The 26,981-nt window shown below is 37.6% G+C and overlaps 1 pseudogene; it reads right to left on the reverse strand.

The window, feature by feature from the left end:
• Positions 1-3,662: 3,662 nt before the first annotated feature.
• On the reverse strand, positions 3,663-26,981 carry LOC138312870 (uncharacterized; annotated as a pseudogene).

Below are 26,981 nucleotides of genomic sequence, written 5' to 3' on the forward strand. Positions count from 1 at the left end.
GACATTCATTGGGAAAATAAAAAACAAAAATCAAAGAATTCTCAGGTGGAGTTTGACTTTGCAAGAGTACAATCTTGACATCAAACATATCAAAGGGAAAGACGATATTCTGGCTGATGCGTTATCAAGGATTTAAATGTAACTTGATATTTTAAGAAAGTTTCCTTTCCAAGAAAACTTTCTTTTCTTTAAGGAGGGGTGTGTTATGTATGACACTAAATACATGTTGTTATTAGATAAGGGAGATAACTCCTATAGCTTTATTATCAATACATCCTATAAAGGTCATATTATTGATTTAGGTTATAGAACTTTCTAGAATATTATCATGTATAAACAAATATGTTTGTAAACATGTTGATTATCAGTAGAGATCTAGAATGATCTATTTCCAGAAAGTTCTGTGTGTTTATTTGTTTACTGTTTTTAGTTAGATATTTCTAGAAGTAGAAGGTTCTCCAATATTCTTGAATTAGGGTTTAGCTATATATACTCCAACTGTCCAAAGCTATTGAGAACTGTAATGAGACCTGTAATGAGACATATCAAGAATTGTACAGTGCCATATTGGATTCTATTGGGAGAGATATTGTGACTTTATCTGTGGATTATTACAACACTTTGTGTGGATTTATTCATATTGCCTGGAACTTTACAAATAATCTGTGGACATTCAATTTCCTTGTGGATTTGTGATTATTGTTAATTTGAAACCTGGAAGGATCAAGGATTATACCAGGACTTTCGCATACAGATAAGTAACACTTTAAATCATCGTATTACTCTTGTACCACCACCAGTTACTTTAGATATTGTTAACCATCTCTGTATAATATTGTATATATAATTAAATTGTGTTTTGAATTTAGCTGCTGGTTTCTCATTTCTGTTATTCGTTCATGTAACAATACCGAGTATATAGTCGATATGTCTCTGAATACCAATACCACACGCACGATATGGTCACATTATATGTCATTTCATCAACTTTTTAACATTTTTACATCCGTCCGCACGTGACCACTTTCCAACATCACAAACATATAATTATATGCACACTTCACAACAATTTCATATAAAATGTCTTCATATGCCAACTTTCTAACATTTTCATAGAACAACATTTGCACTTGACCACTTTCCAACATTTTGACATACATAAGTCCTTATACGCACGCATTTCAACAATATCATGTACACCCGTCCTCATACGCACACATTTCAAGATTTTGACATATATTCGTCCTCATATCCACACATTTCAACAATATCACGTACATACGTCCTCATACGCACACATTTCAACAATATCACGTACATACGTCCTCATATGCAGTTTTCTACAATATCACGTACATTCGTCCTTATATGCAGTTTTCTACAATATCACGTACATACGTCCTCATATGCAGTTTTCTACAATATCAAACACATACGTCCTCATATGCAGTTTTCTACAATATCACATACATACGTCCTCATATGCAGTTTTTCTACAATATCTATACTCATCCGTCCTCATATGCAGTTTTCTACAATATCACAATCATACACGTCCTCATATGCAGTTTTTCTACATATACAACATACGTCCTCATATGCAGTTTTCTACAATATCACATACATACGTCCTATGCAGTTTTGCTTTCTACAATATCACGTACATACGTCCTCATATGCAGTTTTCTACAATATCACGTACATACGTCCTCATATGCAGTTTTCTACAATATCACACACATACGTCCTCATATGCAGTTTTCTACAATATCACATACATACGTCCTCATATGCAGTTTTCTACAATATCACATACATACGTCCTCATATGCAGTTTTCTACAATATCACACACATACGTCCTCATATGCAGTTTTTCTACAATATCACGTACATACGTCTCATATGCAGTTTTTCTACAATATCACAACATACGTCCTCTATGCAGTTTTTCTACAATATCACAACATACGTCCTCATATGCAGTTTTTCTACAATATCACAACATACGTCCTCATATGCAGTTTTTCTACAATATCACATACATACGTCCTCATATGCAGTTTTTCTACAATATCACATACATACGTCCTCATATGCAGTTTTTCTACAATATCACACACATACGTCCTCATATGCAGTTTTTCTACAATATCACAACATACGTCCTCATATGCAGTTTTCTACAATATCACACACATACGTCCTCATATGCAGTTTTTCTACAATATCACACACATACGTCCTCATATGCAGTTTTTTCTACAATATCACACATACGTCATCATATCATTTTTACAACATTATACAATGTCCATATCATGTTTCACATTATACATATCAGTCACATCATCATTCTGTCATAATTATACCATGTCATGTCAACATTCATATGTCATTGTCAACATTATACCATGTCATTGTCAACATTATACCATGTCATTGTCAACATTATACCATGTCATGTCAACATTATACCAACATTATACCATGTCATTGTCAACATTATACCATGTCATTGTCAACATTATACCATGTCATTTCAACATTATACCATGTCATTGTCAACATTATACCATGTCATTGTCAACATTATACCATGTCATTGTCAACATTATACCATGTCATTGTCAACATTATACATTTGTTGTTGTCAACATTATACCATGTCATTGTCAACATTATACCATGTCATTGTCAACATTATACCATGTCATTGTCAACATTATACCATGTCATTGTCAACATTATACCATGTCATTGTCAACATTATACCATGTCATTGTCAACATTATACCATGTCATTGTCAACATTATACCATGTCATTGTCAACATTATACCATGTCATTGTCAACATTATACATGTCATTGTCAACATTATACCATGTCATTGTCAACATTATACCATGTCATTGTCAACATTATACAACATTGTCAAAACTATACAATGTTGTTGTCATTGTCAACATTATACCATGTCATTGTCAACATTATACCATGTCATTGTCAAACATTATACCATGTCATTGTCAACATTATACCATGTCATTGTCAACATTATACCATGTCATTGTCAACATTATACCATGTCATTGTCAACATTATACCATGTCATTGTTCAACATTCATACCATGTCATTGTCAACATTATACATGTATTGTCAACATTATACCATGTCATTGTCAACATTATACCATGTCATTGTCAACATTATACCATGTCATTGTCAACATTATACCATGTCATTGTCAACATTATACCATGTCATTGTCAACATTATACATGTCATGTCAACATATACATGTCATTGTCAACATTATACATGTCATTGTCAACATTATACATGTCATTGTCAACATTATACTGTATTGTCAACATTATACATGTCATTGTCAACATTATACCATGTCATTGTCAACATTACATGTCATTGTCAACATTCTACATGTATTGTCAACATTTACATGTTATTGTCATCATACATTGTTGTTGTCAACATTATACTTTGTTGTCAACATTATACGTGTCACTGTCAACATTATATTGAGAGGCAAAATTAAAATGTATTTTTTAACAACTATGTGTCAATGTCGGCATTATTTTTTTCTGATATTTTCAACATATTACTTTTTTTAAGAACAAACAACTCAAAGGCATGATGGAAAGTATTAATTGTGTCATAATTTATTCATTTGTTTTGGAGTAAAGAGAAGTAACAACTGTGGTGCACTGGTGTTTGACTCTCCAGTTAATGACACGGACAACAGAAACTTACACTACACCAAACCAAGTACTGAAGCTAAGTGAGTCAATTATATAAAAGTATAAAAAGATTAATAGGTTCCTGGGGCATGCCCACCAAATAGGATAAGATTATTGCTGCTGAGAGGGTGTCTAAACCCTAACTCCCATAAAGAAAAGGGCAGGTATGATATTTCACAGCTTGCAAGTGTTTCATCACTTAGAAGTCTAATATGAATTTAGAAAATCACCTGAAATGGCCACAAGAATTAATATATACACAGTGAAATATAGCCCAGGTTACATGTATGTATGGTACCTAATATATACATATAAAAAAACTACCTATTTGTACAGGTAATGCATATATATGGAGAACAAATATGTGATGAGAATCAATTACAGTACACTCATGCAATGAAATGGTAATACATTGTATCATACACTTGCCGTTTATCATACCCTTTAAAAAAGTGGCACAGTTCAAATTTAAAATACTTGCTACATGATTTACAAGTAGTTCAAATGATCTATAGTCTAACCAGTTTAAATGCTTACTAACTGGCATTAAACATGCTTATATGACCACTAATGAAATGTTAAAAGTTAATGTGAAATGTCAAGTGTGACTGATATTATCATATAATAGTACTAATTATTATTATTCTAATTGTAACTTATCATCAAAAACTGAGATCAAAGATCAGTGAAAAATTGGCCAGGATTTGTATGGCGACATCTCAACCACACAATCATTAATTAAAGATGGCAAAACAAAAACAAAAACAACCTATGTTACCTCTAGACACTATCAAAGGTTGGTAACTGTGGTTACCACTAGACAATATCAAAATGATGGCTATTTTGCCTCTTATCAAATCTTAGGCCAAATAATGGCTGTGACCTGGAAAGAATGTCAAGGTCATTGATTTGAGTAAAATTGGAACACATGTAGCTCTTCCTCTCAAGAGGCAATGTGTCTCTGGACATGTTATTTAACAGAAGCATGTTTGAATGAAAAAGTTGATGCTTGACTTAATGTTAATGGGTATTGCACCACAACATAAATTCACATGTCCTTCTGCACTAAAAAATGAATTATAAATAACAACCATATTACATATTAAAATATCCCTCTAAGATATAAATGCCATCATCTTATGGTGAGGGTGTACAATGTTTTAAAGGTATCTTGAAAATCAAGATTGAAACCAATCTTGTTGATAAATTATGAAAAATTTTCACATGACTAATACGAATACACAAATGTTATACACGTATTACAAATGACAGTATGTATATAATGGTACAGTTTTACTTTTAGAGACAAGCAATATCAAGCACAATGTGTTAATCTAATACTTTAACTAACATACATTCTAACATTGGTATTAGAAATATTGCTAGAAAACTATAAGTAAGAAATTTAAGACTAAAGTGAGTACCACAGCCAAGCAAGATTTTACAAGACAATATAAAAGCAAGTGTAATATGTAGATTTAGCTGATTTTACAAATCCAAGCAAGTGAAAAACATATACATGTGTATATAGCTGAAAAAATATTTAATTTATTGCCTTTACAAGACTATATAAAAACAAGATCAAAATGTAGATTTAGCCGATTACAAAAGACCCAAGCAAGTGCAAGTTAAAGATTAAGCTAATTTCACAAGACCCAAGCAAGTGAAAAAAAGTAGATTTAGCTGAGTTCATGAGCCCCAAGCAAGGGAAAGTTATAGTTTTAGCTGAATTCACAAGACCCAAGCAAGTCAAAGTTATGGTTCTAGCTGATTTCACAAGACCCAAGCAAGTCAAAGTTAAAGTATTAGCTGAATTCACAAGACCCAAGCAAGTCAAAGTTATAGTTTTAACTGATTTCACAAGATCCAAGCAAGTGAAAAAGTAGATTTAGCTGATTTCATAAGACCCAAGCAAGTGAAAATTATAGTTTTAGCTGAATTCACAAGACCCAAGCAAGTGTAAGTTATAGTTTTAGCTGAATTCACAAGTCAGTTTTACAAATGGTTTTCCACAGAAACCTAAACCTTCCATGACTTTAGTACTGAGTTGAGTTGAAATCTTTGTCCGTGTGATTGTCTAAGACTGGAATAAGATAGTCTTTCAGAAAATGACAATGCATACATTTAATACCCGTAGAAATATCTAGAGAGTCATAAGATACATTGTAATTTCTAAATTTCTACATTTTTAAATGTGTATGAAAAACAAGATTTCCTGGTTTGAACCAAATTGTGTATAAAGGAATAAAAAATACAATGTACCACATAGATTTGCCAGATTTTGAAAAGGAGCATTCTGTAACTGTTCATTAATAGCTTCAGCTGTAGCAACACACTTCCTTTTTGACCAGGAGGAACAATCTCATAAATCGTGTTTGTGGAAAAACTTTTATGTTCATCAATAGAAGTTTTACATGTTTTAAACACTTTCAGTACCTGTCCGATCTCACTTTTCATGAAATGCCAAATGATTTTGTTTCAAAAAGATTTTGGTAGGGATTTGGAGGTTGGAAATCTTTCTTCAAATCTTGTTTTGCCATCCGATAGTAGATGACAGTTAGATAAATGATTTAGAGAATTTGATTGTGCTAGTAAAGTTGCACTGGGAGAAACATTTTCTTCAGAAAAAAAAGGCTGGGGATTTTGATGGTTAAACTAATTTATCTAATGGAAATGACAATAACTTTCTTTGCCAAATAGATCTTGATACATCATTCAGGTCAGAATGTAAAAACCAGCCATCTGAGAATGCATTTAGGCTCAACTTCATCATGAAAGCCTTTGCCAACACAATGTAGAATATGATAGCTAAAATTGACATTACAGTTCTGAGCCAGGCTTACTAAATTTGCCAGTATCTGCTTTAAAATTTTTTAAAATGTTTTTGTAATTTTTGTCTGCTCTACCTTTTTCCCCCCTTTATTTTCCCTATTGCTCTTCCTCTTTTGGATTAACTTTAGAATGTCTGATTCAGTTACAACCTGGTGCAGAAATAAGGATTCTGCTGATGTATTTAAAACTTCCATCAGGCAGTCCTTACCTACTTGGGCCATGAAATTAGTATAATATCCTGATTCAATAAATCTACAATAATTTATTTCTTTTCCACCAATCTCCACTTTGAAAACATTACATAAGACAAGCCCACCAAAGAATGATCTACATCTGACAATGGAAAGATGGATCTTTTCTCTGCTTTGCAAACTTTTACTACAAACTTCATATAAAATTTGAGAAAGATCCTTTCATTACTTACTAAGATATATGGCAGTAACAAACTTCAATTATCAAAATCCAAGATGGCTACCTGTTGGCCATCTTGTTCAGCAATTGGTCCCAAAATGCAATATATATGCACAACTAAGGTCCTAGGGGAACCTAAATATGAAATATGAGACAGATCGTTTCAGTACTTTCAGAGAAATAGCAGTAACAAACTTCAATTATCAAATTCCAAGATGGCGGCCTATCGGCTATTTTTTCCACCGAATGGTCTGAGAATGCAATATGCACAACTAGGGACCTAGGGGAACCTGCACATGAAATTTGAGACAGATTATTTCAGTACTTTCTGAGAAATAGTGGTAATAAAACTTCAATTACCAAAATCCAAGATGGCTGCCTGTCAGCCATCTTGTTCACCGATCGGTCCCAATATGCAATATGCACAACTAGGGACCTAGAGGAACCTACAAATACAATTTGAGACAGATCCTTTCAGTACTTTCTAAGAAATAGCGGTAACAAATTTCAACTATCAAAATCCAAGATGGCGGCCTGTCGGCCATCTTGTTCACCGATCAGTCCGAAAATGCTGTATGCACAACAAGACCTCTAGAGGAACATGCACATGAAATTTGAGACATATCCCTTCATTACTTTCTGAGAAATAGCGGTAACAAACTTTAACTATCAAAATCCAAGATGGCTGCCTGGCGGCCATCTTGTTGGCCGATCGGTCCCAAAATGCAATATGCAGAACTAATGACCTAGGGGAACCTGCACACGAAATTTGAGACAGATCCCTTCATAACTTTCTGAGAAATAGCGGTAACAAACTTCAATTGTCAAAATCCGAGATGGCGGCCTGGTGGCCATCTTATTGTCTGATCGGTCCAAAAATGCAATATGCACAACTAGGGCCCTAGGGCAACATACATATGAAATTTGAGAAAGATCCTTTCAGTACTTTCTAAGAAATAGCGGTAACAAATTTCAACTATCAAAATCCAAGATGGCGGCCTGTCGGCCATCTTGTTCACCGATCAGTCCGAAAATGCTTTATGCACAACAAGACCTCTAGAGGAACCTGCACATGAAATTTGAGACATATCCCTTCATTACTTTCTGAGAAATAGTGGTAACAAACTTTAACTATCAAAATCCAAGATGGCTGCCTGGCGGCCATCTTGTTGGCCGATCGGTCCCAAAATGCAATATGCACAACTAATGACCTAGGGGAACCTGCACACGAAATTTGAGACAGATCCCTTCATAACTTTCTGAGAAATAGCGGTAACAAACTTCAATTGTCAAAATCCAAGATGGCGGCCTGGTGGCCATCTTGTTGTCTGATCGGTCCAAAAATGCAATATGCACAACTAGGGCCCTAGGGCAACCTACATATGAAATTTGAGAAAGATCCTTTCAGTACTTTCTAAGAAATAGCGGTAACAAATTTCAACTATCAAAATCCAAGATGGCGGCCTGTCGGCCATCTTGTTCACCGATCAGTCCGAAAATGCTTTATGCACAACAAGACCTCTAGAGGAACCTGCACATGAAATTTGAGACATATCCCTTCATTACTTTCTGAGAAATAGCGGTAACAAACTTTAACTATCAAAATCCAAGATGGCTGCCTGGCGGCCATCTTGTTGGCCGATCGGTCCCAAAATGCAATATGCACAACTAATGACCTAGGGGAACCTGCACACGAAATTTGGGACAGATCCCTTGATAACTTTCTGAGAAATAGCGGTAACAAACTTCAATTGTCAAAATCCAAGATGGCGGCCTGGTGGCCATCTTGTTGTCTGATCGGTCCAAAAATGCAATATGCACAACTAGGGCCCTAGGGCAACCTACATATGAAATTTGAGAAAGATCCCTTCAGTACTTTCTGAGAAATAGCGGTAACAAACTTTAACTATCAAAATCCAAGATGGCTGCCTGGCAGCCATTTTGTTGACCGATCAGTCCCAAAATGCAATATGCACAACTAGGGCCCTAGGGGAACCTGCACATGAAATTTGAGACAGATCCCTTCAGTACTTTTTGAGAAATAGCGGTAACAAACTTTAACTATCAAAATCCAAGATGGCTGCCTGGCGGCCATCTTGTTGACCGATTGGTCCCAAAATGCAATATGCACAACTAGGGCCCTAGGGGAACCTGCACACGAAATTTGAGACAGATCCCTTCATAACTTTCTGAGAAATAGCGGTAACAAACTTCAATTGTCAAAATCCAAGATGGCGGCCTGGTGGCCATCTTGTTGTCTGATCGGTCCAAAATGCAATATGCACAACTAGGGCCCTAGGGCAACCTACATATGAAATTTGAGAAAGATCCGTTCAGTACTTTCTAAGAAATAGCGGTAACAAATTTCAACTATCAAAATCCAAGATGGCGGCCTGTCGGCCATCTTGTTCACCGATCAGTCCGAAAATGCTTTATGCACAACAAGACCTCTAGAGGAACCTGCACATGAAATTTGAGACATATCCCTTCATAACTTTCTGAGAAATAGCGGTAACAAACTTTAACTATCAAAATCCAAGATGGCTGCCTGGCGGCCATCTTGTTGGCCGATCGGTCCCAAAATGCAATATGCACAACTAATGACCTAGGGGAACCTGCACATGAAATTTGGGACAGATCCCTTCATAACTTTCTGAGAAATAGCGGTAACAAACTTCAATTGTCAAAATCCAAGATGGCGGCCTGGTGGCCATCTTGTTGTCTGATCGGTCCAAAAATGCAATATGCACAACTAGGGCCCTAGGGCAACCTACATATGAAATTTGAGAAAGATCCCTTCAGTACTTTCTGAGAAATAGCGGTAACAAACTTTAACTATCAAAATCCAAGATGGCTGCCTGGCGGCCATCTTGTTGACCGATTGGTCCCAAAATGCAATATGCACAACTAGGGCCCTAGGGGAACCTACATATCAAATTTGAAAAAGATCCCTTTAGTACTTTCTGAGAAGTAGTGGTAACAAGAATTGTTAACGGACGGACGGACGGACGGACGGACGGACGGACGGACGGACGGACGGACGGACGGAAGGACGGACGGACGGACGACGGACCATGGACGTAAGGCAATTTGAATAGCCCACCATCTGATGATGGTGGGCTGATGGTGGGCTAAAAACACCTTCGGATGAACCTGGCGATGTAGCAAGATGAATAGTTCAATCTAGTACAATTCTACATCCAAAAAACATTTATTTTCTTTTGATATAAATGATTGGGTCTGAAAAAAATGAAATATTTCCATTTCTGTCAGTAAAGCAGGTTTACATTTTACAAGGTTATTAATTAAAGTGTGCTTCCATGGGCAATCTAAGCTGCTACTTTCTATCACCTTACGTTTCAGAGGATGCCTAGTTTTTATTGTTTTTTACACCATGAATACAATAATGAACAGTATTACTGGTACTCATTATTTCTGCTCTTGTAATTATTTGTATATCATCAGTATTGTCAGGCTGACGAACACAGTAAACATCTTTTACAACTGAATGATCTGGCTGGGTAGAAGAATCAGGTTTTGCTTGATATTGATTGACAGCTATAATAAAACTTTTACCATTAAATATCCATTTCCCGCGTGGCTGCCTTGCGATGAAGCTTTCAACTTTTTCAAAATACTGTTCTGGATAATCCCTTCGAAGATGAAAGAGGTACATGTGGTGGTCTATTACAGTGTATCTCTTCCGAATGTCAAAAGTCTCATCCAGGAGCAAAAGATCAAAGTTGCATCTCTGTAGATAAAAAGAAAAAAAATTGTCATGACCAAATAAACTGTATATCAAGTACGAAATCACAATGCAAAATAGAGTTTTCAATACCCTACAAAATATATATAAACATGCGGTTACATGAGAAAATTCAACTACAGTGTATTAATTCAATGAAAATATATGTATATAGGCAAAAATAATTTAATAATATTTTTACACAACTTTTAAATGGATCTCCATAAGGTTTTATTGGTATTTAATTTTTTTGCATCATAGCTCCATTAATTGGTGTATAATTTTGAGTAAATTTTAGCAAACAATACCAAAACATTTAACTCAGATTTACATTCAATACACACTAACCAAGGCAGGCGGACAGAGCCTCAAATCTGTAGAATCATCAGCATAGCCCCAAGGCAATGCCTCACATCACTCATCAAACGTAATGAAGATGTGTGTGTTCTGGGAGAAAAAAAATATACCATTATTTACTATGCTATAAACAAATAGAGACAAGTTATCTTTCAGTGACATTAAGATAGATAAAATGTGGTGAAACCTCACTTCACATGCATCTTAACCTGCTTAATACCAGTAAGCAAATTAATGAAAAGACTTAAATATCTCAAACAGGTTATATAGATAGTATGACTTCGTAAGTATGAATCAACATGTAGCTCTTACACAAATATCAAATAAAATAAAGCATAATTGGCACTTGTATTGATATATATTTACAGTTTGCACTGACATGGACTCAATAACCATGCTTTCTAGTATTATCATTATCAGTGTATAATGTTAGCACAACACGCGCAGCGATTCTATTGTTACGTGAATAGTCGATGGTGTAGCAACGTGGAGTCATGACCCAACTTATGGCGGGAACATATGAATGACTCGATTCCAATCAGCTGTTCAATCGAATTCGTTGACGATGACAGGAGAGAAAAAATATTGGTATTTTAATGAAAAATATCCAACTGCCGCGGGAAAAAAATAATATTCATTTACTTGAAAAACTGTAAATATAAGGAATAGATGTTTATTTTGTTGAGGTTATGGGGGTATAATGATAATGGAGCCCGTGTGAATTTTATGTAACCCGGCTTTGCCGGGGTTACATAATTTACACGTGGTCCATTATCATTATACCCTCATAACCTCAACAAAATAAACATCTATTCCTTAATTAATGTTTGTGATATATATTTTTAGTGTAAAAGAAATAATTATAACGTTACATTAAAAACAACCTGAAAAGATGTAAAATATAATGCCAACTAGATTCAAATTACAACAACTATCATTTCCCTCAATACAATGCACATGTATTTATCACTTTGGGGAACTTACCATATATATGTCGAAGCATGTGGGTCTCCATCTCTCTAGCACCAGCTTGATGAACCCAAAACAAACAACCATCCCAGGAACACACAATATCAACCACATGAATTGAAGTGATGCGGCACGCCAGCTCACACAAGGATGTGTATGTATAGCGTTGCTGACGCTGCACACATCTCATGGAAAAACTGAAAGAAAAAACAAGAGGCCCAGAGGGCCTGTATCGCTCACCTGGTTTGTAATGCCAAGTAATGTTCTGAATACAAGTTCATTGTTTCTTTTCTGAAGGAATTTGAATATTTACCTCTAATTCCCCTATTGGGCCCCACTCTTTCTGCTCCAGGGGATCAAAGCCAAAATTTTATACGAATTCTGTTAACCCCAAGGATGTTTCTGGCCAAATTTGGTTACAATCAATGCAGAACTCTGGGACAGGTAGCGATTTATATGATTTACCTCTATTTCCCCTATTGGGCCCCGCCCCTCCTGCCCCCGGGAGGTCAGAGTCAAAATTTATAAAAGTTCTGTTCCCCTTCCCCAAAAGATGTTTCTGGCCAAATTTGGTTGCAATCCATGCAGAACTCTAGGACAAGTAGCGATTTATAGGATTTACCTCTATTACCCCTATTGGGCCCCGCCTCTCCTGCCCCAGGGGGGTCAGGGTCACCATTTATGCAAAATCTGATCCCCCTTCCCCTAGGAAGTTTCTGGCCAAATTTTGTTGCAATCCATGCAGTACTTTATGACAAGTAGCGATTTAAATGAAATGTTGACGGACGGACGAAGGACGGACGACGGACGCCGCGCCATGGCAAAAGCTCACCGGCCCTTTGGGCCAGGTGAGCTAAAATCAGTCATCCTTATTTAAATAACAAATTCAACAATCTATAAATCTACCTGACAACTGACCCACAAGTGATTTAAATTCAAAGCCTAGAGGCGGAGGGGCTATAGAGAATATGTCAGAAAACCTAAACTACTTGGCCAGCCCCAGTCCCATCCTAACTATCTTGTTAACTAAATCCAAAACCAAAGAACTGTTGTTTAATCTCTGTTTATTATAAACTCCAAAATTTATATATATATTTGTATATGATTTATGGTAACTAGAATTCATCAATTTATTTGATGAACTTGAACATTTCATGCTGATACTACCTTAAAGTCAGGGCCTGGGTTCTGTTCCACATCACCACAGCACAGTATCATGGATGGAATGGTAGGGTCAGGCTGAATGCATGGAGATGGAGCAGGCCAAGTTAACATGCTATCAACATATAAATGACAGTCAAATGGTTATTGAATTGATTATCAAAATGGTAGATTACTGTTAGTATCAACATTGTAAATAAACATTAGTATCAACATGGTAATTGATGTATAAAATTATCAAACCCTTTAAAAATATGCTCTTTGCAATATGTAGGCTGTATAGAAAATATATCATAGAAGTGTTAATATTTATACCTTTGTTTGACAAGTCTGGTAGTTTATCTAAGAGCTAGTTTTTAAAACTTTAAATAATTTTCTGGTACCAACATATTGGACTTGCAATAGCATGATTTGGCTCTGTTATCTATTTTAGTTATTTACAGCTGTAGAAAGTGTATACATATATATTGACTGGGCTAAATTTAACAGAATGAACAACATGATTTAATTTAAATACTAGTAAATATACCAATCATAATAACTACAAGAGATCCCAGAGGGATCTTGGCGCCCACCAAAGAATGATCTATATCTGACAAAGAAAAGATGGATCTTTTCTCTACTTTTTAAACTTTTTCAAACATACTACATATAAAATTTGAGACAGATCGCTTCAGTACCTTTTGAGAAATAGCGGTAACAAACTTCAACTATCAAAATCCAAGATGGCTACCTGTTGGCCATCTTGTTCAGCAATTGGTCCCAAAATGCAATATATATGCACAACTAAGGTCCTAGGGGAACCTAAATATGAAATTTGAGACAGATTGTTTCAGTACTTTCAGAGAAATAGCAGTAACAAACTTCAATAATCAAATTCCAAGATGGCGGCCTATCTGCCATTTTTTCCACCGAATGGTCTGAAAATGCAATATGCATAACTAGGGACCTAGGGGAACCTGCACATGAAATTTGAGACAGATTATTTCAAAACTTTCTGAGAAATAGCGGTAACAAACTTCAATTGTCAAAATCCAAGATGGCGGCCTGGTGGCCATCTTGCTGTCTGATCGGTCCAAAAATGCAATATGCACAACTAGGGCCCTAGGGCAACCTACATATGAAATTTGAGAAAGATCCCTTCATAACTTTCTGAGAAATAGCGGTAACAAACTTTAACTATCAAAATCCAAGATGGCTGCCTGGCGGCCATCTTGTTGGCCGATCGGTCCCAAAATGCAATATGCACAACTAATGACCTAGGGGAACCTGCACACGAAATTTGAGACAGATCCCTTCATAACTTTCTGAGAAATAGCGGTAACAAATTTCAACTATCAAAATCCAAGATGGCGGCCTGTCGGCCATCTTGTTCACCGATCAGTCAGAAAATGCTTTATGCACAACAAGACCTCTAGAGGAACCTGCACATGAAATTTGAGACGTATCCCTTCATAACTTTCTAAGAAATAGTGGTAACAAACTTTAACTATCAAAATCCAAGATGGCTGCCTGGCGGCCATCTTGTTGGCCGATCGGTCCCAAAATGCAATATGCACAACTAATGACCTAGGGGAACCTGCACACGAAATTTGAGACAGATCCCTTCATAACTTTCTGAGAAATAGCGGTAACAAACTTCAATTGTCAAAATCCAAGACATCGGCCTGGTGGCCATCTTGTTGTCTGATCGGTCCAAAAATGCAATATACACAACTAGGGCCCTAGGGCAACCTACATATGAAATTTGAGAAAGATACTTTCAGTACTTTCTAAGAAATAGCGGTAACAAATTTCAACTATCAAAATCCAAGATGGCGGCCTATCGGCCATCTTGTTCACCGATCAGTCCGAAAATGCTTTATGCACAACAAGACCTCTAGAGGAACCTGCACATGAAATTTGAGACATATCCCTTCATTACTTTCTGAGAAATAGCAGTAACAAACTTTAACTATCAAAATCCAAGATGGCTGCCTGGCGGCCATCTTGTTGACCGATTGGTCCCAAAATGCAATATGCACAACTAGGGCCCTAGGGGAACCTGCATATGAAATTTGAGACAGATCCCTTCAGTACTTTCTGAGAAATAGCAGTAACAAACTTCAATAATCAAATTCCAAGATGGCGGCCTATCTGCCATTTTTTCCACCGAATGGTCTGAAAATGCAATATGCATAACTAGGGACCTAGGGGAACCTGCACATGAAATTTGAGACAGATTATTTCAAAACTTTCTGAGAAATAGCGGTAACAAACTTCAATTGTCAAAATCCAAGATGGCGGCCTGGCGGCCATCTTGCTGTCTGATCGATCCAAAAATGCAATATGCACAACTAGGGCCCTAGGGCAACCTACATATGAAATTTGAGACGTATCCCTTCATAACTTTCTAAGAAATAGCGGTAACAAATTTCAACTATCAAAATCCAAGATGGCGGCCTGTCGGCCATCTTGTTCACCGATCAGTCCGAAAATGCATTATGCACAACAAGACCTCTAGAGGAACCTGCACATGAAATTTGAGACATATCCCTTCATAACTTTCTAAGAAATAGTGGTAACAAACTTTAACTATCAAAATCCAAGATGGCTGCCTGGCGGCCATCTTGTTAGCCAAGGTCCCAAATTGCAATATGCACAACTAATGACCTAGGGGAACCTGCACACGAAATTTGAGACAGATCCCTTCATAACTTTCTGAGAAATAGCGGTAACAAACTTCAATTGTCAAAATCCAAGACATCGGCCTGGTGGCCATCTTGTTGTCTGATCGGTCCAAAAATGCAATATACACAACTAGGGCCCTAGGGCAACCTACATATGAAATTTGAGAAAGATACTTTCAGTACTTTCTAAGAAATAGCGGTAACAAATTTCAACTATCAAAATCCAAGATGGCGGCCTATCGGCCATCTTGTTCACCGATCAGTCCGAAAATGCTTTATGCACAACAAGACCTCTAGAGGAACCTGCACATGAAATTTGAGACATATTCCTTCATTACTTTCTGAGAAATAGCGGTAACAAACTTTAACTATCAAAATCCAAGATGGCTGACTGGCGGCCATCTTGTTGGCCGATCGGTCCCAAAATGCAATATGCACAACTAATGACCTAGGGGAACCTGCAAACGAAATTTGGGACAGATCCCTTCATAACTTTCTGAGAAATAGCGGTAACAAACTTCAATTGTCAAAATCCAAGATGGCGGCCTGGTGGCCATCTTGTTGTCTGATCGGTCCAAAAATGCAATATGCACAACTAGGGCCCTAGGGGAACCTGCACATGAAATTTGAGATAGATCCCTTCAGTACTTTTTGAGAAATAGCGGTAACAAACTTTAACTATCAAAATCCAAGATGGCTGCCTGGCGGCCATCTTGTTGACCGATTGGTCCCAAAATGCAATATGCACAACTAGGGCCCTAGGGCAACCTACATATGAAATTTGAGACAGAATCCTTCATAACTTTCTGAGAAATAGCGGTAACAAACTTCAATTGTCAAAATCCAAGATGGCGGCCTGGTGGCCATCTTGTTGTCTGATCGGTCCAAAATGCAATATGCACAACTAGGGCCCAAGGGCAACCTACATATGAAATTTGAGAAAGATCCGTTCAGTACTTTCTAAGAAACAGCGGTAACAAATTTCAACTATCAAAATCCAAGATGGCGGCCTGTCGGCCATCTTGTTCACCAATCAGTCCGAAAATGCTTTATGCACAACAAGACCTCTAGAGGAACCTGCACATGAAATTTGAGACATATCCCTTCATAACTTTATGAGAAATAGTGGTAACAAACTTTAACTATCAAAATCCAAGATGGCGGCCTATCGGCCATCTTGTTCACCGATCAGTCCGAAAATGCTTTATGCACAACAAGACCTCTAGAGGAACCTGCACATGAAATTTGAGACATATCCCTTCATTTCTTTCTGAGAAATAGCGGTAACAAACTTTAACTATCAAATCCAAGATGGCGGCCTGGTGGCCATCTTGTTGGCCGATCGGTCCCAAAATGCAATATGCACAACTAGGGCCCTAGGGCAACCTACATATGAAATTTGAGAAAGATCCCTTCAGTACTTTCTGAGAAATAGCGGTAACAAACTTTAACTATCAAAATCCAAGATGGCTGCCTGGCAGCCATTTTGTTGACCGATCAGTCCCAAAATGCAATATGCACAACTAGGGCCCTAGGGGAACCTGCACATGAAATTTGAGACAGATCCCTTCAGTACTTTTTGAGAAATAGCGGTAACAAACTTTAACTATCAAAATCCAAGATGGCTGCCTGGCGGCCATCTTGTTGACCGATTGGTCCCAAAATGCAATATGCACAACTAGGGCCCTAGGGGAACCTGCACACGAAATTTGAGACAGATCCCTTCATAACTTTCTGAGAAATAGCGGTAACAAACTTCAATTGTCAAAATCCAAGATGGCGGCCTGGTGGCCACCTTGTTCACCGATCAGTCCGAAAATGCTTTATGCACAACAAGACCTCTAGAGGAACCTGCACATGAAATTTGAGACATATCCCTTCATAACTTTCTGAGAAATAGCGGTAACAAACCTCAATTGTCAAAATCCAAGATGGCGGCCTGGTGGCCATCTTGTTGTCTGATCGGTCCAAAAATGCAATATGCACAACTAGGGCCCTAGGGCAACCTACATATGAAATTTGGGAAAGATCCTTACAGTACTTTCTAAGAAATAGCGGTAACAAATTTCAACTATCAAAATCCAAGATGGCAGCCTGTCGGCCATCTTGTTCACCGATCAGTCCGAAAATGCTTTATGCACAACAAGACCTCTAGAGGAACCTGCACATGAAATTTGAGACATATCCCTTCATAACTTTATGAGAAATAGTGGTAACAAACTTTAACTATCAAAATCCAAGATGGCGGCCTATCGGCCATCTTGTTCACCGATCAGTCCGAAAATGCTTTATGCACAACAAGACCTCTAGAGGAACCTGCACATGAAATTTGAGACATATCCCTTCATTTCTTTCTGAGAAATAGCGGTAACAAACTTTAACTATCAAATCCAAGATGGCTGCCTGGCGGCCATCTTGTTGGCCGATCGGTCCCAAAATGCAATATGCACAACTAATGACCTAGGGGAACCTGCACATGAAATTTGGGACAGATCCCTTCATAACTTTCTGAGAAATAGCGGTAACAAACTTCAATTGTCAAAATCCAAGATGGCGGCCTGGTGGCCATCTTGTTGTCTGATCGGTCCAAAAATGCAATATGCACAACTAGGGCCCTAGGGCAACCTACATATGAAATTTGAGAAAGATCCCTTCAGTACTTTCTGAGATATAGCGGTAACAAACTTTAACTATCAAAATCCAAGATGGCTGCCTGGCAGCCATTTTGTTGACCGATCAGTCCCAAAATGCAATATGCACAACTAGGGCCCTAGGGGAACCTGCACATGAAATTTAAGACAGATCCCTTCAGTACTTTTTGAGAAATAGCGGTAACAAACTTTAACTATCAAAATCCAAGATGGCTGCCTGGCGGCCATCTTGTTGACCGATTGGTCCCAAAATGCAATATGCACAACTAGGGCCCTAGGGGAACCTGCACACGAAATTTGAGACAGATCCCTTCATAACTTTCTGAGAAATAGCGGTAACAAACTTCAATTGTCAAAATCCAAGATGGCGGCCTGGTGGCCACCTTGTTCACCGATCAGTCCGAAAATGCTTTATGCACAACAAGACCTCTAGAGGAACCTGCACATGGAATTTGAGACATATCCCTTCATTACTTTCTGAGAAATAGCGGTAACAAACTTTAACTATCAAAATCCAAGATGGCTGCCTGGCGGCCATCTTGTTGGCCGATCGGTCCCAAAATGCAATATGCACAACTAATGACCTAGGGGAACCTGCACACGAAATTTGGGACAGATCCCTTGATAACTTTCTGAGAAATAGCGGTAACAAACTTCAATTGTCAAAATCCAAGATGGCGGCCTGGTGGCCATCTTGTTGTCTGATCGGTCCAAAAATGCAATATGCACAACTAGGGCCCTAGGGCAACCTACATATGAAATTTGAGAAAGATCCCTTCAGTACTTTCTTAGAAATAGCGGTAACAAACTTTAACTATCAAAATCCAAGATGGCTGCCTGGCAGCCATTTTGTTGACCGATCAGTCCCAAAATGCAATATGCACAACTAGGGCCCTAGGGGAACCTGCACATGAAATTTGAGACAGATCCCTTCAGTACTTTTTGAGAAATAGCGGTAACAAACTTTAACTATCAAAATCCAAGATGGCTGCCTGGCGGCCATCTTGTTGACCGATTGGTCCCAAAATGCAATATGCACAACTAGGGCCCTAGGGGAACCTGCACACGAAATTTGAGACAGAATCCTTCATAACTTTCTGAGAAATAGCGGTAACAAACTTCAATTGTCAAAATCCAAGATGGCGGCCTGGTGGCCATCTTGTTGTCTGATCGGTCCAAAACGCAATATGCACAACAAGGGCCCTAGGGCAACCTACATATGAAATTTGAGAAAGATCCGTTCAGTACTTTCTAAGAAATAGCGGTAACAAATTTCAACTATCAAAATCCAAGATGGCGGCCTGTCGGCCATCTTGTTCACCGGTCTGTCTGAAAATGCTATATGCACAACAAGACCTCTAGAGGAACCTGCACATGAAATTTGAGACATATCCCTTCATTACTTTCTGAGAAATAGCGGTAACAAACTTTAACTATCAAAATCCAAGATGGCTGCCTGGCGGCCATCTTGTTGGCCGATCGGTCCCAAAATGCAATATGCACAACTAGGGCCCTAGGGGAACCTGCACATGAAATTTGAGACAGATCCCTTCAGTACTTTTTGAGAAATAGCGGTAACAAACTTTAACTATCAAAATCCAAGATGGCTGCCTGGCGGCCATCTTGTTGACCGATTGGTCCCAAAATGCAATATGCACAACTAGGGCCCTAGGGGAACCTACATATCAAATTTGAAAAAGATCCCTTTAGTACTTTCTGAGAAGTAGTGGTAACAAGAATTGTTAACGGACGGACGGACGGATCGACGGACGGACGGAAGGACGGACAGAAGGACGGACGGACGACGGACCACAGACGAAAGGCAATCTAAATAGCCCACCATCTGATGATGGTGGGCTGATGGTGGGCTAAAAACACCTTCGGATGAACCTGGCGATGTAGCAAGATGAATAGTTCAATCTAGTACAATTCTACATCCAAAAAACATTTATCTTCTTTTGATATAAATGATTGGGTCTGAAAAAATGAAATATTTCCATTTCTGTCAGTAAAGCAGGTTTACATTTTACAAGGTTATTAATTAAAGTGTGCTTCCATGGGCAATCTAAGCTGCTACTTTCTATCACCTTACGTTTCAGAGGATGCCTAGTTTTTATTGTTTTTTCACACCATGAATACAATAATGAACAGTATTACTGGTACTCATTATTTCTGCTCTTGTAATTATTTGTATATCATCAGTATTGTCAGGCTGACGAACACAGTAAACATCTTTTACAACTGAATGATCTGGCTGGGTAGAAGAATCAGGTTTTGCTTGATATTGATTGACAGCTATAATAAAACTTTTACCATTAAATATCCATTTCCTGCGTGGCTGCCTTGCGATGAAGCTTTCAACTTTTTCAAAATACTGTTCTGGATGATCCCTTCGAAGATGAAAGAGGTACATGTGGTGGTCTATTACAGTGTATCTCTTCCGAATGTCAAAAGTCTCATCCAGGAGCAAAAGATCAAAGTTGCATCTCTGTAGATAAAAAGAAAAACAAGAGGCCCATGGGCCTTAACGGTCACCTGAGTTAGAATATATAATGAAACAAATTAAAGACATATAAACACTATATGCTGGTCCTTGAAGTTGGTCAGTGATTTATAAATTTCACTTTTTAGACTATGAAGAGTATTTGCTTCCATCAAACCTGTGAACTTAGAGGTATTTTTTGAAATTTTAATAATTTTGACCCTTTTTGGTCCTGCCCCTCTGGTCCCCCAAGGGGTCCTCGAGGACGGATATGAATGTTAAAATGCTATATCTTAGGCTAATAATTCTTATCAAGTTTGACTAATTTCCTACGAAAATTGGGCAATAATGTTCACAAATATGTTTTTCCTATATAAACTAAAGTAAACTTGACCCCTCCCCGGAGGGTAACGTGAGACCCCAAGGTCATATAATTCACAATTTTTATAAAACACCTTAAGACCTTTCCATCTATAATTATTTGATTCCACTATATCCAGAATTTTAGAAGATTTTTGAAGTTTTAGCCTATTTGACCCTTTTTTTGCCCCGCCCTCTGCCCCCAGGGGATCGGCCAGGACCAATGTGGATATGATATTAAAATGCTATCTCAGGCTAATAATTCTAACCAAGTTTGACTCATTTCCTATGAAAATTGAGCAAAAAATGCTCATTAATGTGTTTTTCCTATATAAACTATAGTAAACTTGACCCCCTCCCCAAGGGGAAACGCGAGACCCTAGGGTCATATAATTAACAAATTTTGTAAAGGACCTTAAGACCTTTCTATTTATGAAAAGTATTTGATTCTACCATTTCCAGAATTTCAGAAGAAGATTTTTGAAGTTTTAGCCTATTTGACCCTTTTTTAGCCCCACCCCTCTGCCCCCAGGGGGTCGGCCAGGACCAATGTGGATATGATATTAAAATGCTATCTCAGGCTAATAATTCTAACCAAGTTTGAGTCGTTCCCAATGAAAATTGAGCAAAACATGCTCATAAATGTGTTTTCCCTATATAAACTATAGTAAACTTGACCCCCTCCCCAGGGGGAAACGCGAGACCCCAGGGTCATATAATTCACAATTTTTGTAAAGGACCTTAAGACCTTTCTATTTAAGAAAAGTATTTGATTCTACCATTTCCAGAATTTCAGAAGAAGATTTTTGAAGTTTTAGCCTATTTGACCCCTTTTGACCCCACCCCTAAAGTCCCTGGGGGTCGGCCAGGACCAATGTGGATATGATATTAAAATTCTATCTCAGGCTAATAATTCTAACCAAGTTTGAGTCGTTCCCAATGAAAATTGAGCAAAACATGCTCATAAATGTGTTTTCCCTATATAAACTATAGTAAACTTGACCCCCTCCCCAGGGGGAAACGCGAGACCCCAGGGTCATATAATTCACAATTTTTGTAAAGGACCTTAAGACCTTTCTATTTAAGAAAAGTATTTGATTCTACCATTTCCAGAATTTCAGAAGAAGATTTTTGAAGTTTTAGCCTATTTGACCCCTTTTGACCCCGCCCCTAAAGTCCCTGGGGGTCAGTCATAGAAAATTTGTTAATAGGATTAAATGGCCATCTCATACTGATAATTCTGACAACATTTGACTCATTTCCTATTACAAATGACCAAATAATCCGCAAAAATGTGTTTTCCCAATATAAACTATAGTAAACTTAACCCCCTCCCCAGGGGGAAACTAGAAACCCCAGGGTCATATAATTCACAATTTTTGTAAAGGACCTTAAGACCTTTCTATCTATGAAGAGTATTTGATTCTACCACATCTGTGAGTAGAGAAGAAGATTTTTGAAATTTTACTCAATTTTACCCCTTTTGGCCCCTCCCACAGCCCCCTGGGGGGTGGGGACCATATAATTCACAATTTTGATTGGCCTTATGCCTAAGAAGCTTTGTGCAAAATTTCATTGAAATTGCTTCAACAGTTTTGGAGAAGAAGACGAAAATGTAAATTGTTTACGGACATACGACGGACGACGGACGACGGACGACGGACGACGGACGACGACGGACAAAAGGCGATTAGAATAGGTCACTTGAGACTTCGTCTCAGGTGACCTAAAAATTGTCATGACCAAATAAACTGTATATCAAGTACGAAATCACAATGCAAAATAGAGTTTTCAATACCCTACAAAATATATATAAACATGCGGTTACATGAGAAAATTCAACTTCAGTGTATTAATTCAATGAAAATATATGTATATAGGCAAAAATAATTTAATAATATTTTTACACAACTTTTAAATGGATCTCCATAAGGTTTTATTGGTATTTCAATTTTTTGCATCATAACTCCCTTAATTGGTGTATAATTTTGAGTAAATGTTAGCAAACAATATCAAAACATTAAACTCAGATTTACATTCAATACACACTAACCAAGGCAGGCGGACAGAGCCTCAAATCTGTAGAATCATCAGCATAGCCCCAAGGCAATGCCTCACATCACTCATCAAACGTAATGAAGATGTGTGTCTGGGAGAGAAAAAATATACCATTATTTACTATGCTATAAACAAATAGAGACAAGTTATCTTTCAGTGACATTAAGATAGATAAAATGTGGTGAAACCTCACTTCACATGCATCTTAACCTGCTTAATACCAGTAAGCAAATTAATGAAAAGACTTAAATATCTCAAACAGGTTATATAGATAGTATGACTTCGTAAGTATGAATCAACATGTAGCTCTTACACAAATATCAAATAAAATAAAGCATAATTGGCACTTGTATTGATATATATTTACAGTTTGCACTGACATGGACTCAATAACCATGCTTTCTAGTATTATCATTATCAGTGTATAATGTTAGCACAACACGCGCAGCGATTCTATTGTTACGTGAATAGTCGATGGTGTAGCAACCTGGAGTCATGACCCAACTTATGGCGGGAACATATGAATGACTCGATTCCAATCAGCTGTTCAATCGAATTCGTTGACGATGACAGGAGAGAAAAAATATTGGTATTTTAATGAAAAATATCCAACTGACGCCGGAAAAAATAATATTCATTTACTTGAAAAACTGTAAATATAAGGAATAGATGCTTATTTTGTTGAGGTTATGGGGGTATAATGATAATGGAGCCCGTGTGAATTTTATGTAACCCGGCTTTGCCGGGGTTACATAATTTACACGTGTTCCATTATCATTATACCCTCATAACCTCAACAAAATAAACATCTATTCCTTAATTAATGTTTGTGATATATATTTTTAGTGTAAAAGAAATAATTATAACTTTACATTAAAAACAACCTGAAAAGATGTAAAATATAATGCCAACTAGATTCAAATTACAACAACTATCATTTCCCTCAATACAATGCACATGTATTTATCACTTTGGGGAACTTACCATATATATGTCGAAGCATGTGGGTCTCCATCTCTCTAGCATCAGCTTGATGAACACCAAACACACAACCATCCCAGGCACACAATATCAACCACATGAATTGAAGTGATGCGACACGCCAGCTCACACAAGGATGTGTATGTATAGCGTTGCTGACGCTGCACACATCTCATGGAAAAACTGAAAGAAAAAACAAGAGGCCCAGAGGGCCTGTATCGCTCACCTGGTTTGTAATGCCAAGTAATGTTCTGAATACAAGTTCATTGTTTCTTTTCTGAAGGAATTTGAATATTTACCTCTAATTCCCCTATTGGGCCCCACTCTTTCTGCTCCAGGGGATCAAAGCCAAAATTTATACGAATTCTGTTAACCCCAAGGATGTTTCTGGCCAAATTTGGTTACAATCAATGCAGAACTCTGGGACAGGTAGCGATTTATATGATTTACCTCTATTTCCCCTATTGGGCCCCGCCCCTCCTGCCCCCGGGAGGTCAGAGTCAAAATTTATAAAAGTTCTGTTCCCCTTCCCCAAAAGATGTTTCTGGCCAAATTTGGTTGCAATCCATGCAGAACTCTAGGACAAGTAGCGATTTATAGGATTTACCTCTATTACCCCTATTGGGCCCTGCCTCTCCTGCCCCAGGGGGGTCAGGGTCACCATTTATGCAAAATCTGATCCCCCTTCCCCTAGGAAGTTTCTGGCCAAATTTTGTTGCAATCCATGCAGTACTTTATGACAAGTAGCGATTTAAATGAAATGTTGACGGCCGGACGAAGGACGGACGGACGACGGACGCCGCGCCATGGCAAAAGCTCACCGGCCCTTTGGGCCAGGTGAGCTAAAATCAGTCATCCTTATTTAAATAACAAATTCAACAATCTATAAATCTACCTGACAACTGACCCACAAGTGATTTAAATTCAAAGCCTAGAGGTGGAGGGGCTATAGGGAATATGTCAGAAAACCTAAACTACTTGGCCAGCCCCAGTCCCATCCTAACTATCTTGTTAACTAAATCCAAAACCAAAGAACTGTTGTTTAATCTCTGTTTATTATAAACTCCAAAATTTATATATATATTTGTATATGATTTATGGTAACTAGAATTCATCAATTTATTTGATGAACTTGAACATTTCATGCTGATACTACCTTAAAGTCAGGGCCTGGGTTCTGTTCCACATCACCACAGCACAGTATCATGGATGGAATGGTAGGGTCAGGCTGAATGCATGGAGATGGAGCAGGCCAAGTTAACATGCTATCAACATATAAATGACAGTCAAATGGTTATTGAATTGATTATCAAAATGGTAGATTACTGTTAGTATCAACATTGTAAATAAACATTAGTATCAACATGGTAATTGATGTATAAAATTATCAAACCCTTTAAAAATATGCTCTTTGCAATATGTAGGCTGTATAGAAAATATATCATAGAAGTGTTAATATTTATACCTTTGTTTGACAAGTCTGGTAGTTTATCTAAGAGCTAGTTTTTAAAACTTTAAATAATTTTCTGGTACCAACATATTGGACTTGCAATATAATGATTTGGCTCTGTTATCTATTTTAGTTATTTACAGCTGTAGAAAGTGTATACATATATATTGACTGGGCTAAATTTAACAGAATGAACAACATGATTTAATTTAAATACTAGTAAATATACCAATCATAATAACTACAAGAGATCCCATAGGGATCTTGGCGCCAACCAAAGAATGATCTATATCTGACAAAGGAAAGATGGATCTTTTCTCTACTTTTTAAACTTTTTCAAACATACTACATATAAAATTTGATACAGATCGCTTCAGTACCTTTTGAGAAATAGCGGTAACAAACTTCAACTATCAAAATCCAAGATGACTCCTTGGCGGCCATCTTGTTGATCAATCGGTCCCAAATCACAATATGCACAACTAGGGCCCTAGGGGAACCTACATGTGAAATTTGAGAAAGATCCATTCAATACTTTCTGAGAAGTAGCGATAACAAACTTTGAATATAAAATCCAAGATGGCTGCCTGGCAGCAATTTTGTTGACCGATCGGTCCAAAATCACAATATGCACAATTAGGGCCCTAGGGGAACCTACATATGAATTTTGAGACAGATCCCTTCAGTACTTTCTGAGAAATAGCGATAACAAACTTTGAATAACAAAATCCAAGATGGCTGCCTGGTGGCCATCTTGTTCACCGATTGGTCCAAAAATGCAATATGCACAACAAGGGCCCTAGGGGAACCTACATATTAGATTTGAGAAAGATCCCTTCAGCACTTTTTGAGAAATGGGGATATCAAACCTTAACTATCAAAATCCAAGATGGGCGCCTGGCGGCCATCTTGTTTTTCCTATCAGCCTCAAAATCTGTATGGTACAAATAGGGACCAAGGGTAACCTCCATGTGAAGTTTGAACAAAATTCCTTCAGTAGTTCTCAAGAAATATCGATAACAAACTTCAACTGCCAAAATCAAAGATGGCTGCCTGGTGGCCATCTTGTTTTTCCGATCAACCTCAAAATCT

The sequence above is a fragment of the Argopecten irradians genome, unplaced genomic scaffold (assembly GCF_041381155.1).
Source record: "Argopecten irradians isolate NY unplaced genomic scaffold, Ai_NY scaffold_0501, whole genome shotgun sequence".
NCBI classification, from domain to species: Eukaryota; Metazoa; Mollusca; class Bivalvia; order Pectinida; family Pectinidae; genus Argopecten; species Argopecten irradians.